The following is a 16,607-nucleotide window of genomic DNA, read 5'->3' on the forward strand; positions in this document are numbered from 1 at the left end:
CTGAGAACAAATTTAACCCTTTTACCCGTTAAGGAGAAGATTAGATTTGGGGGGTGTGTGTGTGTATTGTGAGAACATAAAGGGCTTCCCAGGTGGCACTAGTGGTAAAGAACCTGCCTGCCAATGCAGGAGACATAAAAGAGGTGGGTTCGATCCCTAGATCCCCTGGAGAAGGGCATGGAAACCTACTCCAATATTTTTGCCGGGATAATTCCATGGACAGAGGAGTCTGGCGGACTCCAGTCCACGGGATTGCAAAGTCGGACATGACTGAAGCGACAGCATGCATGTATGAGGAGATAAAGTACAGCAGAGATGCTGTGTGGAGTAAAAGTCATTCTGTTACTTTCTAGTCTGGAATTTGAACTGCCTCAAATATTCTCTTTCTCTCTCCATGCTGAATTGTCTGTAGTATTTAGGGATATGTGACCCACATGAAGGCAGCCCAGAAAGGACATCAGAAGTTAGGATGACGTATTGGTCTACTTCCGTACCCTGGTCAAGACTCTAGAAATCCCTTTGTATCACTCAGGCTAGCTAAAGAACACCCCACTCAAAATGACCCCCAACCTTTTTAACATTAGATGGTCTGAGTAAGCAATTAAGTCAGAGATTTGGCTAGCATGATTGGAAACCTGATTTCTGGCTCTCCTGAGTGGCACCATTAGGCCTGAGAATATTTTGGGAGATTCAGGGAGGAGAGATAACCCTAAGGATCAGTAATTTCTAAGACAATAACTTTATCTTGTTTCTTGTCTCCTTTGGGACAGTTCATCACTTAGGGACATGCTTAAGGGCTATGAACCAAGACTCTCCTCTGGTTAGAAAATCCAGTAACTAAAACAAAGGGAAAGGTGAATATATTGAGCTTGAATAATTTGCCTTAATCCTATCTTCTATTAATTCCTGATACAGTATCCACTTGTGTTCCCAAAGTATGCCAATAAACAGGAGAAAAGCACACACTTTTCTACATTAGCTGTTTGGAACGGAATACAATATTCTGAATTTATGTCTTTGTACAAATATTTTCCCTCCTTAAAAATACCATTTTTAACTCTAATTCCAGCTAATCATTCAATGACAATATCAATTTCTCCTTCCTCTTGAATTCTATTAGTAATAATGAATCTCTCCTTATAGATTAAACAATAGCAGAAAACAGATTTAAAGTTCAAACTCTGCAGTTAAATTGACTATGGTTCTAATCTTTTTTAACCAGTTTACAGACTCATACCCATGGGCACATTACTTAATGTTCCTGAACTTCACCGTTTTCATCCATATGTGGAAATAATAGTAAGTTCCTCACCAAACAACCATGGTGACAGTTTAAAGAGATTTTTGCTGAGTCTGTTGCTGCTGCTAAGTCATTTCAGTTGTGTCCGACTGTGCGACCCGAGAGACGGCAGCCCACTAGGCTTCTCTGTCCCTGGGATTCTCCAGGTAAGAACACTGGAGTGGGCTGCCATTTCCTTCTCCAGTGCATGATAGTGAAAAGTGAAAGTGAAGTCGCTCAGTCATGCTGAGTCTAGTTTATAGTAAATGCTCAAAATACATTAGCTATTTTTAATAGCAAATTTTGTTTCTTCACCTTCCTCAAGGTGAAGCAAGGATAGGGCTTCCTTGGTGGCTCAGATGGTAAAGAATCTACCTGCACAGCAGGAGACCCAGGTTTGATCCCTGGGTCAGGAAGATCCCCTGGAGAAGGGAATGGCTACCCACTCCAGTATTCTTGCCTAGAGAATCCCCTGAACTGATGAGGCTGGCAGGCTACAGTTCATGGGGTCATAAAGAACTGGATATGACTGAACTATGAACACTTTCACTTTCATTTTCATTAAGAATAAGACCAGAACAATAAATGTGTGCTGGATTGTGTGGATCCAAGTAAGGGACCCTGTAGGTACACAGATATTTGAAATCGTGTGGAAGGAAAGCATCAAGATGCAACTAAGCCACTGCACTTAAACGTGTTTTATTTAAAGAATATGTGTCCCTAGGGAAGCCTCACATATTCAACTCTTCATGGTGAAGTGTCTTCACTTCTCACTGCTCCCCTGACTAGCTCCCTCTCTTCCTCTGCAGTAGTTTCCTTGAATTCTTATGAAATCTGAATGTTTGCCTTTTCTGTATACATTTGCTAACTTTTCTTTGAATACAGCGCGTTCTCTTTTCTTGTCTTCCATTCAGTTGACAAAATAATCCATAGAACTTTGTAGCTCAACTATGATATCTTTTTAATACTTTATTTTTATCATCAGTTATTAGAATAAAGAATGGTGACTGTGGATTTCACAACCTTTATTCTCTAATTTCTAGAAAGAAAGCAACCAGGAAATAATAGAAAATTTCCTTAGAATCACCCTGCTGCTCAGAATCCACACTGGCTACATGCTTTTGTGTTCCCTCTTCTTGGGGGTTGAGGAGCTTTATTAGCCATTGTCAATTGCCTTATTCTATTCAGCAGACTAGCAGCTTTATAAATTAACATGCAGAATTCTAAAGGAGAGAGGGAGAGGAAGAGAGCAAGAGAGATCCAACAAACTTCTATTTCTGCATTTTATCTACATTGGAAGCTTATTTTATTTGGATTTCAGTTGCACCAGTGTTCATTTTTAATTGCTTTGTTGAATAGAGTCCATATTTTTCCATGGTCCAGCTGATAAATCTTCACAGTATGTTAGGTTTTGCAAAGCTGTAAATGGCTAATTTATTTTACATTCATTTTTCTGCCTGGGTTGAAAGGACATATCTGAATCTTGACTTGAACTTTTAGCACCTTTTCAGCTACAGCATTTATTCTCCTCAATGATGTTGACTCCATCAGAAAGCTCATGAATCGTATAAGGTAGACAGCATTTGTTAGTTGAGTTTATCCTCCATTTAGGTAGTGCATGCAGGGGTACACCTCCCCAGCCATCTCTCAGAACAAAAGAGCTTCCCTCAGCTGCCAAGAATACTGATGACTAACAGCAAATAGCAGAACCTACCTTGATCAATATATGGTTATGAAACCTGGGCCCCTTGCCTTAAAGGGAACCACATGGAAGGGTCATCCCACTTCTTCCCATTTCTGTGGAGTTGACTCAGGCCTTTCTTGGGACTCAATCATAGGTAAATCCTCTCTCTTTTAACTTTATTTCTATCTCTTCCTCAAATGTGTTTATCTTGAGAGCATTTCTCAAAGAACTGCTGTGGGGTTTTTTGTTTGATTGTTTGGGCACACCTCGTAGCTTGTAGGATCTCAGTTCCCCAACCAGGGATTGAACCCAAGGGCACAGCAGTGAAAGCCTGGAATCCTAACCACTAGGCTACCAGGGAACTCCCAAATAACTGCTGTTGTCATAGAGATTTTATTATGATTTAGGTATGGTAGGGCCAACAGTCAGGAAATGATTGTCATTAAGAAGATAGTTACCTACAGGCTTAGTGTTGGCTGACTTGTGCAAATTTCAGTGGGTTCTGGGTCACAGAGGCTATCCTTAATTGCCTGGTATCTGACCCTGGTGGTTAGGACAAGTAGCTGGAGGTAAGGGTTCTGAATTGTTAGGTTTGCATTTTTACTGTCTTTAGAAATTGGGTAGCCCTTCCAGTATTGGCAAGGCCAGAGATATCAAAGCATTAATATACAGAAAATAAAAGATGTGGTTAATACAACATCCTATAAAAATCTTCACCTCAGGGTCTGTGTCCCCAGCGACCAGATCAAATTCTGTCTCAACATCCACAGCTCATAGTGTTTTAGACTCATGGTTCTCCAAATATTGTAGTGGTAAATCTTCAACAGCTGATTTTCCAAAGGAAAAAAAAAATCCCTGATCTATAACATTTGCCAATTTCCATGGTATATAATGGGTATGCTCCCATCGTAGCTGATTTCAAGCTGTCAATGTGATGTCACTGAAACTGAAGTTGGGAAGAATGCACACACAGTATACCACCACCTCCTGCTTAAGGAGAATAAAATCATTTTTGTAAAGTGTATTTGCCAACTAGAGTATAGCCAAATGCTACATAACTAGAATTCAATCAGTGAGCATGCCCTACTAGGCCCTTTCCAAACACATTTCCCACGTTACTGGTTTGTAATCTGATTTTCTCTGGACTTCCAGAATAGGAAATGGAATTAGACTGGCAATAATAATCTGTACTCCAATAGTCTTGTCAATACTTCTTTAGGATCCTTAGCAGAAAATTGCAGTTTCCTTAAGTGTTTTTAGAAACTCTATGTGGTGAATTAGAGCTGCTTAAGAACATCAGCTCTTAGAGGATAATGTCAGTGAGATGGGAGAATAAATGAGTCTTAGAGTTTCCTTCCACCCATAAACATGCTGATTCAACAGCGATTCAGAGAAAAATTCCCTTGGTGGGAAATCCAGAAGCTAGTTGAGAGGTTCCTACACCTTGGGAAAGTGTAAAATCAGACCCATTGAAACCAGAAGAGAAATCCAAAACACCTTCTTGCCAAATCCCTACCTCTGGTATAGTGCCAACTGATCAGAGGGAAACACTGCAGCTCCTAGCTTCTCACTGGAGAAGGAAAGAGTTGGACTATAGCCTATTGATTTAACTTTTCCAGGAGATCCTGAAGGACTAGCTTGTGTTTTGCTGGTCATGTAAACCTTAGGGGACCTGGGATGCTCTAGATGCAAGAACGGGAACACAGATGGTGATTTGGGCTAGCACTCTGCATAAACTCTCTTTCTGGCTTAGCACAGAGTAAGGGCATGCAAAACCCCAACTCACAGCTTTTCCCTGGGAAGGGAAAGAGAGTCGGACCACATGGCAAATGCACTAACTTTTAGAGGAGCTGCTCAAGGGCTGGCTTTTGTCTTGTCTGTGTCAGTGTGCCAAACATAGTCTAAAAAGAACCAAACATAGTCTAGCCACCAGAAGGTTGGTAAGAACAGAGATGGTGGTTTGATGTAGCATGTAGCTCATTACTGCAGCCCTTCTAGCACAAAACAAATAAGTGAAAGGCCTCAGTCCCTGGCTTCTCCCTGGAGAGGGAAAGAATTGGCAAGAATATCCAGTGGTCCAGCTTTCCTGGGGCCTGCCTGATCTCACTTGTTTCAGTGCACTTCCAGGATCTCACATACTCTGAGTGCCTGGAGGCTACTAAGAATGAAGAGGTGTGTGAGCAAGGCCCTTCTCCCCTGAAACATGGAGGAGAATCTCTGCTTGCTTGTCCCTACCTTCTGATGGGCTTCTGTCCATCCTTGACATCCACTGGCTTGTGGAGACCTCACCCCAGTTCTCTGTATCACATCCTCTCTGTGTGTTTCCACATTGTCTTCCCTCTGCGCCTTCCTGTCTGTGTGTCCACATTTCTACTTTTGATAAAGATACCATACGTGATTAGAGCCCACTGTAATGACCTTAGTTTAATGATTACCTCTGTAAAGACCTTATTTCCAAATAAGGTCACATTCTGAGTTACTTAGTGTTAGGACTTCAATGTGTCTATTCTTGTAGGGCAAAATTTTACTTATAGCAATGAAAATAATCACTAATTACGCAAAAGACTTGTAACAAGAAGTATGAAAGAACCTAAACCAAGGTGCATTTTCATCAGGTTGTTTGAAACGAGTGAAGAAAGACAATCTTCTGATGCAAATAGACATGTTATATCCAGAAGAACAAAAATCGTTTTTTTCATATTTCCTTTTAAATTTTTTATTTACTTATTTAGTTATAATTGGGGTATAGTTGCTTTACAGTGCTGCGCTAGTTTCTGCAGTGCAAAAATAATGAATCAGCTAGAAGTATACATATATACCTCCTAGCTGAGCTGCCTGTGCCATCCAGCAGCTTCTCACCAGCTATCTGTTTTACACATGGCAGTGCCCATACGTCACGCTTAGGTTTTGTTGAGCTTCGTGAATCTGCGGGTATACAGTTTTTTATCAACTCTGCAAGATTTTGAGCTATTTTTTTCTAATACATGTTTCTTTTTTCCTTTTTTTAGGAGACTAATTCTAAATGTTTATATACAAAGGTACATGAAGTTGTCCCATGGCTCACTGATGTTTTTTATTTTTTCCAGTACTTTTTCTCTATTTTATAAAATAATTCATATTGTTATATCTTCAAGCTTAGTAATCTTTTTTAAATATAATATCCAATTTAATTTTTAGAAACCTTAATGAAAAATATAACAGGATCAAAACATTTAAAACAAGTACACTTACTAATCATTCCAGTAATTCATTGTAGTCATGTTGACTATAGAATATTAAAAATAAATTCAGAAGTTCAATTACTTTAAAACACACTGCTTCTACTGTTGTCAAATTTTACATTTATGTACATAATCCATAGTGGAAGCAGAATTTCTCTCTAAAAAACATTATATCTTAAAACTCTTGGCATATTAGAGCCATAAGCAATTTCTGTCATATAAAATTGCATTTCAAATTTGATGTCTCAGTGGTTGGATATCACAGCCAGCATATATAATCACTATGTAGTAACTTGGCTTTCTAGTCACAGCCATTATTTTCCTTAATGTAGAAAGATTAATATGCATTCTACAAGAGGCATCGAGGTTAGTAATTCTATTGGATATGTCCTGATATAATTTTCAAACTGTATAATGACACAGTTTTGTTAAAGCCATATTTTATTTGCTGGCTAATGGCCAAAAGGCAATAATTTAGTTTCATTGTTTTCTTAAAAGTTTGTATTCCTAAAAATCATGAAAAAGTTGGAAGGATTGCTAAAACATTGAAAATTTAAATATATCTTATAAAATCTTGCTTGTACAAAAATATAAGTTAAATATAAACATGAAGCAGTTGTGATAATTTTATGCAAGTCTATTTTATAGTCTTCAGTTATATACAGAAATTTTTCAGCTCTGTTACTTGTAAAAAGATCAATACTGGATTGAATTACTATTTATTGGCAAAGGCCAAAAAGCTTACTTTAGCATTAATCTTTTACATGATTAAATGTAGAATTTCCTAATTTGAGATCACCTAAACATTGAAGGGAAAATGAAAGGGCAATATATCCATAAACTAATGAATAATTTCACTGCAATGTATCATAAAATACAAAGAAATCACACAGATCCATGCATGTGTATGTGTATCTGTATTCATGCACATATATATCCAGTCTTAAAGCCTAATTAGATGCTGTTTCTAATTCCACATTGAGCTTTGCATTTCTTCTTACTCCACCAAATGAATAGCTTTTTGTTGCCATCTCATTCTTGAAGACAATATGGAGAAAATCTTGACCTCATTCTTCAGGGTAGCCTTTACTTTTTTTTGAAATGCAACAAAATGCCCTGCTGGTGTCCTTTGCAAAGATAATTTGGGTCATTTATTGGAATCAGCAACTGGATCCTTAGAGACATTAATCCCAAGCCCAAGTAATTAAAAATGACTATCAGTTCAGTTCAGTTGCTCAGTCGTGTCTGTCTCTTTGCAACCCCATGAATCGCAGCACTCCAGGCCACCCTATCCATCACCATCTCCCGGAGTTCACTCAGATTCAAGTCCATTGAGTCCGTGATGCCATCCAGCCATCTCATCCTGGGTCATCCCCTCTCCTCCTGCCCCCAATCCCTCCCAGCATCAGAGTCTTTTCCAATGAGTCAACTCTTCGCATGAGGTGGCCAACGTACTGGAGCTTCAGCTTTAGCATCATTCCTTCCAAAGAAATCCCAGGGTTGATCTCCTTCAGAATGGACTGGTTGGATCTCCTTGCAGTCCAAGGGACTCGCAAGAGTCTTCTCCAACACCACAGTTCAAATGCATCAATTCTTCGGCACTCAGCCTTCTTCACAGTCCAACTCTCACATTCATACATGACCACAGGAAAAACCATAGCCTTGACTAGACGGACCTTAGTCGGCAAAGTAATGTCTCTGCTTTTGAATACACTATCTAGGTTGGTCATAACTTTTCTTCCAAGGAGCAAGTGTCTTTTAATTTCATGGCTGCAGTCACCATCTGCAGTGATTTTGGAGCCCCAAAAAATAAAGTCTGACACTGTTTCCACTGTTTCCCCATCTATTTCCCATGAAGTGATGGGACCGGATGCCATGATCTGCGTTTTCTGAATGTTGAGCTTTAAGCCAACTTTTCACTCTCCTCTTTCACTTTCATCAAGAGGCTTTTTAGTTCCTCTTCACTTTCTGCCATGAGGGTGGTGTCATCTGCATATCTGAGGTTATTGATATTTCTCCCGGCAAACTTGATTCCAGCTTGTGTTTCTTCCAGTCCAGTGTACTTGAAGGAAAAATTCAAGCATTTTACCTTGCTATTTTCTGTAGCAAAACTTCCACCAAAACCAAAGAAAGCATTTTCAATACTCCAATTTTTTTTTTATTTCTCCTTCCTTTATTTCACCTTCCATAGTCTCTTTTAAGCTACTATATTTGTACCATCCCATTGGCCCTGATGTGGAAAGATTGAGGGCAGGAGGAATAGGGGGCGACAGAGGATGAGATGGTTGGATGGCATCATTGACTCAATAGACATGAGTTTAAGCAAACTCTGGGAGACAATGAGGGACAGAGAAGCCTGGCATGCTGTAGCTAGTTCATGGGGTTGCAAAGAGCTGGACATGACTTAGTGACTGAACAACAACAAAACAACAGATTGACTAATTCTAAGATGAGGTTGGAAGCAACCTACAGCTCTTTGAGTTCTCAGTAGTGGAACTTCCTACCTAAAATATCCTAGTCTTTAGTACCAGGGTCAAGAAGATTTCAAGAACCGGTTATGATTGTTAGTGGTGCTGCTGCACACTTCGGTAAAATTAAATGTCTTAACTATTATTCTTAACTATTATTTTCTTTCACACATTATAAATGTTATAGCTATTGCAGACCACAGATCTAGGTGCTGATAAAAACCCTATTTCTCTATGTTCAAAAGCATCCTTTTATGATCTTCACCTCAAGCTGTTACAGTACTGTATTCTACCACTAGAACAGAATAGCCTGGAACAGAATATTTTGTTCCATAATATTTTTAATTAAAGCAATTCCTGCTACTCTGTCTATTCCTTTGACATTAACAAAGTGGGCAGAAGCTCCAGTGCTAGCAGTCCTTTAAAAAGAGACTCCTCTGTAGCCAAAGTCACATAACTTGTATACCATGCCTTCTAGATTATCAGAAGTTTACAATAAATATTTGGCCCATATTTTTTTTGCTCTCTAGTGTTTGTAGCCACTGTGATTAGATTTCAGGACTGAACAAGAATCGTTTCAGTCTAGTTCTTTAGCCAGTAACACCCTGAATCTGTGTTTCCTCCTGTGAAGAGACCTCTCCCTCTGAGAATGACAGAGTCAGCAGGAACAGTTTTTACCTCTATTGGAAGATGTCCCTTGTATTTCTCAAGAGTGTAGTTCCATCCCTTTTCATTAAAGACATAAAGTTCATCTCTTTTTACTCTGCAGTGTCTATTCTACTGTTCATCCTATCTAGTGAATTTTTTATTTAAGACCTTAATTTTCATCTTTATAAATTTGATTTATAAATCAAACTCTGAGCAACAGTGAAGGACAGGGAAGCTTGGTTTGCTACAGTCCATGGGATCGCAAAGAGTTGGACACAACTGAGTCACTGAACAACAACGAAGTTTGATTTCGGTCTCTTTTATATTTCCCTTGCTTCTACTCAGCACATGCAGTCTTTCTCCCAGTGTGCTAACTATATGGAATGTCTAGAGTGCTGATAATGTTGTGTTTATTAACTTGGGTGGGGGATAACTGATGTTTACATATTTGATAGATGTTGCATTTATGTTTTACATACATGTATATTATATTCCAAAATGAAAATGAGGTGATTCAAAAATCATGTTAGCTCTGCATGTAAATCATCCGAAATCCAGCCATTTCCCACCAGCTTCATCACTGCTACCCTAATGCATGCCTCCATCACTCATAGAGTTGTTAATAGCAACACCCATCCCACTGGACTTCCTTCTTCTGCCCTTCTCTGCGTTAGTCTACTTTCAGCTCAATGGCTAACGTCTTTCTTTTAAAATAAAAGTTCAATGATATCACCTTTTTCTCAAATTCCTGTGGCTTCCCATCTTACTCAGAGTCAAAGTCAAACACTTTTTTTTATGGTTTATAAAATCTTACATGATTGGGCATACTCTTATCTGACTCCTTTCTTAAAGTTTATTCTATTTAGCCATAGAAGCCTCCCATCTATTCTTCAAATTACTGGACACTCACCTAACACATTGCACTTAACACTTTTCCTTGCCTATAACACTGTTCCCACTGACATCCCCATGGCTCACTTTCTTATCTTTATCAAATCTACATTCTAACTTGTATCTTCCTAGTAGGACTTTCCTGATCTTAAGTCAGTCTCTTTTCTTCTTGGTCCCATCCTTCCTGCCATCCTTTCTTAGTACTCATCACAATCTATCATACTCTACATTTCATATTTATTTAATCTTTGTTTGTCTTCCTCAAACATAAAGTCTGCAAGGGAAATGATTTTTAGCACTTAAAAAAAAATGTTGCTGGAATCTTCAGTGCCTGTATCAGTATCTCACACATATGAAGTATGTACTCAATAAATATTTGTTGAATAAATATTGCTAAGCAATTGTTCTCTACTTTCAGGTATTTTTTCCTCCTTGAAATTAAAAACTGCTGTTTATTTCAGTAGCTCATACATAATGTGCAGTGATAGCTATTTGTTAAATGAATGACTCTGTGCCTCACTAGTGGCAGTGTAGTCCTGTTATCCTAATGGTTACAGATGGGACGTAGGAGTCTGCACTCTGATGGTCTATTCTTGGCTCTTTCTGTGATTGCATTCATCACACCTGAATATTCATTAGCTGTTTATTTTGGGACCTACATATCAAACACATGTTGGTATGGAAAACACTGGACAAGTCACTGCAAGTTAAAATAAAGACTGCGTTTTCTTCCAGGCCCCCAAAATAATGTCTGCAAAATGAAATGTGTCCCAGCATACTACGGTGTGTTGCTAAACGTGTATTTGCATATGCAGATGCAAGATTCTGCCAACAGATTAGCTAATTGGCAATACAAAGCAGCCACTGAGGACCTATTTACTTCTCTTATAAAGGCCAGTAGTACAGTTGTGTGAGCCACAAATGAAATGCGTGCTGTTGGATTTGCAGGAATGGTTTCTGAGATTGGAAATGATTACCTCTTAGCTGAAATAGATTAGGGAGCTGTTGCTGTCAGTTCTTAAAGTCCCTGCTTTCTCAGATAGAAAATATCACTTGTCTTCCATGAAATATGCTGCTGGTTAGAAGAATCTACCTCCGTGCTTCAACCGTGGCACATTTGGAATGGCAGCCCTCACTCACCCATCTTTAATTATGCCTAGAAGAGTACTGAAAGCCAGGGAAGGACCCAAGTGCTCTTGACTGGCTGTGGTGCTGACCAACTTTGACTCTATTCCACAAAGTGAAAGTCTCTTTGAAATACAGTAGCCAGCACTGCAAACAATTAGTCTTACTGAACTAATATTGCCTATATTGTGGGGGTCTATTTCAAGCACTTGCAAAATGTTACAATGGGCATCTGATCTAATACCGTCCCTTTACAAATGGGATTACATAGACCAAAAAGGTGAAGTAACTTGTCCATTGCAGGGTGGTATTAAAACCCAGGTCACCTGATTTATGACATCACAGTCTTTCTACTGTATTATTCTCAAAATCATGACCCTACCTGTTAGCCACACCAGTTCTCAAATAGTACCATTTTTAAAAAGTCATCTTTGGAGTAAATTAAAAATTTTGATCTTTGGGACTTGCTTTCTTGGTGGCTCAGATGGTAAAGAATCTGCCTGCAATGTAGAACTGGGTTCAATTTTGGTTTGGAAAGATCCTTTGAGGAAAGGAATGGAAACTACTCCAGTTTTCTTGCCTAGAGAATTCCATAGGCAGAGGAGCCTAGTGGCCTACAGTCCATGGGGTCACAAAGAGTTGAACATAAGTGAGCAACTAACACTTTCACTCACTTTATCTTATTTTCCCCAGAGACTCTAATTTGGAAAGTGAGTAAAAGACTGTAGAAATTGTGCTTTAGCATGTACTCCCAGGTGAGCCTGATATAGATGGCATGAGGCACAATTTGAAAAATTCTGAGATTTGTCAAGGATATGGAGAAAGTATATAGATTAGCTCATCACCATGGAGCCAAAGGATCTGTACATATAATCTCATCTTTGCTATTTACTTCAGTTCAGTTCAGTTGCTCAGTCATGTCAGACTCTTTGCGACCCCAGGAATCGCAGCATGCCAGGCCTCCCTGTCCATCACCAACTCCCAGAGTTCACTTAGATTCACGTCCATTAGTCAGTGATGCCATCCAGGCATCTCATCCTCTGTCGTCCCCTTCTCCTCCTGCCCCCAATCCCTCCCACCATCAAAGTCTTTTCCAATGGGTCAACTCTTCGCATGATGTGGCCAAAGTACTGGAGTTTCAGCTTTAGCATCAGTCCTTCCAAAGAAATCCCAGGGCTGATCTCCTTGAGAATGGACTGGTTGGATCTCCTTGCAGTCCAAGGGACTCTCAAGAGTCTTCTCCAACACCACAGTTCAAAAGCATCAATTCTAAGGCACTCAGCCTTCTTCACAGTCCAACTCTCACATCCATACATGACTACTGGAAAAACCATAGCCTTGATTAGACTGACCTTAGTTGGCAAAGTAATGTCTCTGCTTTTGAATATCCTATCAAGGTTGATCATAACTTTTCTTCCAAGGAGTAAGCGTCTTTTAATTTCATGGCTGCAGTCACCATCTGCAATGATTTTGCTGCCCCAAAAATAAAGTCTGACACTGTTTCCATTGTTTCCCCATCTATTTTCCATGAAGTGATGGGACCGGATGCCATGATCTTCGTTTTCTGAATGTTGAGCTTTAAGCCAACTTTTTCACTCTCCTCTTTCAGTTTCATCAAGAGGCTTTTTAGGTCCTCTTCACTTTCTGCCATAAGGGTGGTGTCATCTGCATATCTGAGCTTCTTGAGATTTCTCCCGGGAATCTTGATTCCAGCTTGTGTTTCTTCCAATCCAGCGTTTCTCATGATGTACTCTGCATAGAATTTTTTTTTATTTTATTTTTTTTTTAATTTTAAAATCTTTAATTCTTACATGCATTCCCAAACATGACCCCCCCTCCCACCTCCCTCCCCACAACATCTCTCTGGGTCATCCCCATGTACCAGCCCCAAGCATGCTGCACCCTACGTCAGACATGGACTGGCGATTCAATTCTTACATGATAGTATACATGTTAGAATTCCCATTCTCCCAAATCATCCCACCCTCTCCCTCTCCCTCTGAGACCAAAAGTCCGTTAATAAGCAGGGTGACAATATACAGCCTTGACGTATTCCTTTTCCTGTTTGGAACCAGTCTGTTGTTCCATGTCCAGTTCTAACTGTTGCTTCCTGACCTGCATACAGATTTCTCAAGAGGCAGGTCAGGTGGTATAGTATTCCCATCTGTTTCAAATTTTCCACAGTTTATTGTGATCCACACAGTCAAAGGCTTTGGCATAGTCAATAAAGCAGAAATAGATGTTTTTCTGGAACTCTCTTGCTTTTTCCATTATCCAGACGATGCTGGCAATTTGATCTCTGGTTCCTCTGCCTTTTCAAAAACTAGTTTGAACAACAGGAAGTTCACGGTTCACGTATTGCTGAAGCCTGGCTTGGAGAATTTTGAGCAATACTTTACTAGCATGTGAGATGAGTGCAATTGTGCAGTAGTTTGAGCATTCTTTGGCATTGCCTTTCTTTGGGATTAGAATGAAAACTGACCTTTTCTATTCCTGTGGCCACTGCTGAGTTTTCCAAATTTGCTGGCATATTGAGTGCAGCACTTTCACAGCATCATCTTTCAGGATTTGAAAGAGCTCAACTGGAAATCCATCACCTCCACTAGCTTTGTTTGTAGTGTTGCTTTCCAAGGCCCACTTGACTTCACATTCCTGGATGTCTGGCTCTAGATGAGTGATCACACCATCGAGATTATCTGGGTCATGAAGATCTTTTTTGTACAGTTTTTCTGTGTATTCTTTCCACCTCTTCTTAATATCTTCTGCTTCTGTTAGATCCGTACCATTTCTGTCCTTTATTGAGCCCATCTTTGCATGAAATGTTCCCTTCATCTCTCTAATTTTCTTGAAGAGATCTCTAGTCTTTCCCATACTGTTCTTTTCCTCTTTTTCTTTGCATTGATCACTGAAGAAGGCTTTCTTATCTCTTCTTGCTATTCTTTGGAACTCTGCATTCAGGTGCTTATATCTTTCCTTGTCTCCTTTGCTTTTCACTTCTCTTCTTTTTGCAGCTATTTGTAAGGCCTTCCAGACAGCCATTTTGGTTTTTTTGCATTTCTTTTTCATGGGGATGGTCTTGATCCCTGTCTCCTGTATAATGTACAAACCTCATTCCATAGTTCATCAGGCACTCTATCTATCAGATCTAGGCCCTTAAATCTATTTCTCACTTCCACTGTATAATCATAAGGGATTTGATTTAGGTCATACTTGAATGGTCTACTGGTTTCCCCTACTTTCTTCAATTTAAGTCTAAATTTGGTAATAAGGAGTTCATGATCTGAGCCCCAGGCAGCTCCTGGTCTTGTTTTTGCTGACTGTATAGAGCTTCTCCATCTTTGGCTGCAAAGAACATAATCAATCTGAATTGTGTTGACTATCTGGTGATGTCCATGTGTAGAGTCTTCTCTTGTGTTGTTGGAAGAGGGTGTTTGCTATGACCAGTGCATTTTCTTGGCAAAACTCTATTAGTCTTTGCCCTGCTTCATTCCGTATTCCAAGGCCAAATTTGCCTGTTACTCCGGGTGTTTCTTGACTTCCTATTTTTGCTTTCCAGTCTCCTATAATGAAAAGGACATCTTTTTTGGGTGTTAGTTCTACAAGGTCTTATAGGTCTTCATAGAACTGTTCAACTTCAGCTTCTTCAGCGTTACTGGTTGGCACATAGACTTGAGTTACCGTGATATTGAATGGTTTGCCTTGGAAATGAACAGAGATCATTCTGTCATTTTTGAGATTGCATCTAAGTACTGCATTCCGGACTCTTTTGTTGACCATGATGGCTACTCCATTTCTTCTGAGGGATTCCTGCCTGCAATGGTAGATATAATGGTCATCTGAGTTAAATTCACCCATTCTAGTCCATTTTATTTCACTGATTCCTAGAATGTCGACGTTCACTCTTGCCATCTCTTATTTGACCACTTCCAATTTGCCTTGATTCATTGACCTGACATTCCAGGTTCCTATGCAATGTTGCTCTTTACAGCATCGGACCTTGCTTCTATCACCAGTCACATCCACAGCTGGATATTGTTTTTGCTTTGGCTCTATCCCTTCATTCTTTCTAGAGTTATTTCTCAACTGATCTCCAGTAGCATTCTGGGCACCTACTGACCTGGAGAGTACCTCTTTCAGTATCCTATCATTTTGCCTTTTCATACTGTTCATGGGGTTCTCAAGGCAAGAATACTGAAGTGGTTTGCCATTCCCTTCTCCAGTGGACCACATTCTGTCAGACCTCTTCACCATGACCCGCCCATCTTGGGTTGCCCCATGGGCATGGCTTAATTTCATTGAGTTAGACATGGCTGTGGTCCTAGTGTGATTAGATTGACTAGTTTTCTGTGAGTATAGTTTCAGTGTGTCTACCCTCTGATGCCCTCTTGCGACACCTCCCATCTTACTTGGGTTTCTCTTACCTTGGGCGTGTGGTATCTCTTCACAGCTGCTCCAACAAAGTGCAGCCGTTGATCCTTACCTTGGATGAGGGGTATTTCCTTATCGCCGCCCTTGTACATTTGAATGATTTCCCTATTTAGGCTCTCTGAGTGTCAATTATCCTCCCTGGGAAATGGAAACTCACTGAGCTGAGTTCAGTTCAGTCCCTTAGTCATGTTCAACTCTTCATGACCCAATGGTCTGCAGCGTGCCAGGCTTACCTATCCATCACCAACTACCAGAGCCTGCTCAAACTCATGCCCGTCAAGTTGGTGATGCCATCCAACCATCTCATCCTCAGTCATCCCCTTCTCCTCCTGCCTTCATTCTTTCCAAGCATCAGGGTCTTTTCCAATGAGTAAGTTCTTTGCATCATGTGGCCAAAGTATTGGCCTTTCAGCTTCAGCATCAGTCCTTCCAGTGAATATTCAGGACTGATTTCCTTTAGGATGGACTGGTTGGATCTCCTTGCAGTCCAAGGGACTCTCAAGAGTCTTCTCCAACACCACAGTTCAAAAGCATCTATTCTTCAGCACTCAGCTTTCTTTATAGTCTGACTCTCACATCCATATATGACTACTGGAAAAACCACAGCTTGGTTGACAAAGGAATGTCTCTGATTTTAAATATGCTATCTAGGTTGGTCATAGCTTTTCTTCCAAGGAGCAAGTGTCTTTTAATTTCATGGCTGCAGTCACCATCTGCAGTGATTTTGAAGCCCAAGGAAGTGAAGTCTGTCACTGTTTCCATTGTTTCCCCATCTATTTGCCATGAAGTGATGTGATCAGAGGGCATGTCCTCATTTCTTGAATGCTGAGTTTTAAGCCAGTCTTTTCACTTTCCTCTTTCAC

The 16,607-nt window shown here is 40.0% G+C and overlaps 1 pseudogene; it reads right to left on the bottom strand.

Annotated features, from left to right (window-relative positions):
• Positions 1–8,588: 8,588 nt before the first annotated feature.
• On the bottom strand, positions 8,589–15,836 carry LOC138441616 (nicotinamide phosphoribosyltransferase pseudogene; annotated as a pseudogene).
• Between the last annotated feature and the right edge of the window lie 771 nt (positions 15,837–16,607).

The sequence above is a fragment of the Ovis canadensis genome, chromosome 5, assembly GCF_042477335.2.
Source record: "Ovis canadensis isolate MfBH-ARS-UI-01 breed Bighorn chromosome 5, ARS-UI_OviCan_v2, whole genome shotgun sequence".
NCBI lineage: Eukaryota > Metazoa > Chordata > Mammalia > Artiodactyla > Bovidae > Ovis > Ovis canadensis.